Raw genomic sequence first — 3,804 nt, 5'->3', positions numbered from 1 at the left:
TCATGGTGGGGGGCAAGGGTTTGGGTTTTTCCTATGAAGGAGTATAAGCCCTAGAAGTCTAGGAATCTCTGGAGTGGTCATCTCTAGGATTTCCACCATTAATTCTTTTTGTTACAAAGCATCCATGAATTCCCTTAAAATCATATTATTCTTGAGAAGTTTTAATAATGCTAAAAGAACCGGAGGTAATGTTTGCGCATTAAAGTCGTCATCTCCATTTAGTTCTTTCTGGGAACATCTAACAAACTTTTAGTAGGAAAACTTTGTGTAAAGACCACAGCCTTTTTTCCCTGTCCCACATAGAAAACACAAAGAGACAATACAAGAGAAATTACAGAAAGTTCAAGAACAATCTTGGAGAAAGCACACGTTCCAAGAGGCTGACTTCCTTGAAGTTCTCACCTCAATCGGGAGATTTTGTCATGCAGACTCCCTTGGAGTTGGTGTAGCAGCATGGTCAAGGCTGTTTGGCAAGGGATGCGGGGTATGGGCTGCACGGCAAGGGTTGCAGGGCAAAGGCCATGGGGCAAGTGCCGCAGTGCAAGGGATTCAGGAGAAGGGCTGCACAGCAAGGGCTTCAGGGCAAGGGCTGCTGGGCAAGGGATTCAGGGCAAAGGATTCAGGGCAAGGCACGGCAAGGGCTGCAGGGCAAGGGTTACATTGCAAAGGCTGTCGGGCAAGGGCTGCAGGACAAGGGCTGCAGGGCAAGGGATGCATGGCAAGAGCTGCAGGGCTAGGCACGGCAAGGGCTGCAGGGCAAGGGCTACATTGCAAAGGCTGTCGGGCAAGGGCTGCAGGACAAGGGCTGCAGGGCAAGGGCCACAAAGCAAGGGCCTCAGGGCAAAGGCCACAGGGCAATGGCCGCAGGGCAAGGGCCTCAGTGCAAGGGCCCCAGGACAAGGGCCTCAGGGCAAGTGCCTCAGGTCAAGGGCCTCTGGGCAAGGGCTGCAGGGCAAGGGCTGCTGGACATGGGCCTCAGGGCAAAGGCCACAGGGCAAAGGCTGCAGGGTAAGGGCCTCAGGTCAAGGCCCTAAGGTCAAGTGCCTCAGGGCAAGGGCCTCAGGGAAAGGGCTGCAGGGCAAGGGCTGCTGGACAAGGGTTTCAGGGCATGGGCTACAGGGCAAGGGCTGCAGGGCACAGCATGTCAAGGCCTGCAGGGCAAGTGATGCAGGGCAAGGGCCGCAGGGCAAGGCATGGTGCCACGGGCTGCTCCAGTCGGGAGGGGCTTGTAAGCCTGAGGTCTAGGATCTTGAAGAGGGAACACAAAGGTGGGTAGAAGTTCGGCGAAGGGATGATGAAGGAACACAAGACAAACAGTCAAGTGGTCTTGATGACTTTAATTCTAAGTCATTCTAATTCTTTTTCTTCTTTCTTCCTTCCCTTCTTTTCCTTTCCCCTTTCCCTTTCCTTTTCTTGCTTATTACATTTAGCATAATACATTTATATTCCATCTTTACAATTAAGGGCTTAATCAGCAGCCAGAAAAACAACAAAACTAAGAATAAAGTTTACATTATTTTCTTGCACACAGCTATTCTTTATGATTATGGTTCCTTGAAGAGCATGAAAGGCTATTTTTTATGGTCATGGTTCTTTGGTAATTGGAGAGCTTGGTAGACAATGGCTTTTCACTTAAACATTTTTTTTAAACCTGTTTTTAAACCTGTTCTTCAACCTGCTTGGGTTACAAAGTTACAAAGTAAAAAAGATACATTTTACATTTAAGCTGATACATTTTACATTTTTAGCTGAATTTACAATATTTTTATTTCCATGCAAAAGACAACACTTTTACACTTTCCATTATTCCAGGGGTGATCACTATCTCAATAAGGGGGTTTAGGTTCATACAAAGGATGTTTGGGGTCATAATATTGCTTAAATTCATCATTCCAATCTCATGTTTCATGATTTATTTTACCACTTATAACTTTCATAACATCTTCCCTCTGGTCACTTTCAAACCTCTTGAAAAACATATCCCAAAAACCATCAGAGTTTTTTGCATTAAATTCATCATATTTTCCAGTATATGTAAGAGGTTTATCTGTAGGCTCTGAAATTCATACCAATTTTAATTTTGCTCTCAAATTTGAGCTCGGTCCTCTCATTTCTTTCGGACTGCGGCTAAACTGTCCCTCACTATGCCCGAGTTATTGGCATAGAAACCACATTTTTTTCACCCCAGGCCTGGCAGAGACCCCAAAGTTGCAAAAACAAACAAAAACAAAAACAAAAAAGCAACAAACAAAAAGGTTCAACGCCCTTTGATGTTGTAATACGACCTCGGCTAGTGACTCTAATGATTGCCCTAGATTATGAGTGGATTTTTCTCACTGCGCAAGGTCAGAGTCTATAAGGTTGCTTAAGACTTGGAAAGTCTGGCCTCCTTTGAGTAAAGCTGCAGTACCCGTTCCTATCCCTGCAGCAACACCGGACCCAACGAACATTGTGAGGAGCATCGCGGAGGCCCCCAAATATCATTTCTCCCCATGACGATCCGGAACTACTCCTAGGTATGAATGAAAGGGGCAGGTAATACGGCTCTCCATGCTCCTCCGTCGGTATTGGGTGTGAGGCCGTCAGGACCCGTGGGCAGCAGCTTGAAAGGCTTAACGTGGGAGTGGTGTATCCAAGCTGGGAGGAGGAGAGTCTTTTCTTCTTGTGGACTCATTCCTTTCATCTCTACGTTTGGAACTTGAATAATCTCTATTGTCACAGTCAGGCTTTTTGTCTCTGCTGGGAGTGAAGTCTTTACTTGAGGAACCACGCGTGGTCTCATGCTTCTCCGCACTTCTGGTCTCTTTGGAAGACTGGGACAAGTTTTGAAAACTTCCTTGTTCATTTAGACGTTCCAAGCTGCTTTCTTTCTCTGGTTGAATGCTGCTCTTCCTCTTTTCAGGATTTTCCTTTCCTAACACTAAATGATCTCGATCTTTGGTTTGCACCTTTTCACTAGATGCTGAGTTTTTTGAACTTTTAACCTCATGCTGTATTATTTCATGGCTCGCTTCCTTGTTAAGTTTCTGACTTTTCTCTGACGGCTCTGTTTCTTTTTCATGATACATGGCTGTAGTTGATAGCTCTGTGCTAAAATGTTTTATAACACTACTTGGCTTTGCTGTGTAGATTTAACATCTTCTTCTTCGGATTCAAAGTCACCTTTATCCCATTTGGACTGAGGAACATGAATCATAATAATCACAACATCTTAGGCAGGAGCCGTATTGTCATTATTCTATTCTTCCAAAGATTTAATGACAGTTCACTTTGTATCCGTTTTGTGTTCAGATTTTCGAACAGGACTGCCTCCAGTTGAGCTTGCACCGGTATAATCCGCAAGAATGGAGCTGGATCCTTCTGTTCCGGTGACTTTCCGTCTGACCTTAGTTTTGACCTTCTCTTGTTGAGCTTTACTAGAAGTGGACTCTAATTTTTCCAAGGGGTCTTTTGTATTCGAGGAATTTTTTGCGCTTCCAAATTTTCTTTCCCGTTTCTGTGTTGAACTTGATTTTTTTTGTTTGTTTGTTTTTTTGTTTTGGCTGGGGCAGGCAGTTGATGATGATGACATTTTGTCCTTTTCAGGGGTCCTGTCCATCTTTTCAACATCAGGTTCTACTTTGCATTTTGGTGATGCTTTTGCCATCTCAGTGACTTCTAGTTTAGAAACTTTCAGAGAAGATGACTCAAAGTCTTTATCTATACTCTTTTCTTCAGTTTTCCTTTTTCCATTTTTTCTCCCTTGCCATCAAGTAGCTTATTTTTCTCCTTAGACTTCTTGGGCTTTTCTTCCTCAGAAAAGTC

The 3,804-nt window shown here is 44.4% G+C and overlaps 2 pseudogenes; both read right to left on the bottom strand.

Moving 5' to 3' along the window:
* LOC102843849 overlaps positions 1-2,462 on the bottom strand; it is a 14,958-nt pseudogene extending 12,496 nt beyond the window's left edge.
* Positions 2,463-2,612: 150 nt separating this feature from the next.
* Positions 2,613-3,804, bottom strand: part of LOC102843449 — a 4,976-nt pseudogene continuing 3,784 nt past the window's right edge.

This window comes from Elephantulus edwardii, unplaced genomic scaffold, assembly GCF_000299155.1.
Source record: "Elephantulus edwardii isolate Elephantulus edwardi_28Jun2011 unplaced genomic scaffold, EleEdw1.0 scaffold00150, whole genome shotgun sequence".
NCBI lineage: Eukaryota > Metazoa > Chordata > Mammalia > Macroscelidea > Macroscelididae > Elephantulus > Elephantulus edwardii.
Note: the sequence above shows the minus strand (reverse complement) of the source record. Positions and strands in the feature narration are given on the sequence as shown.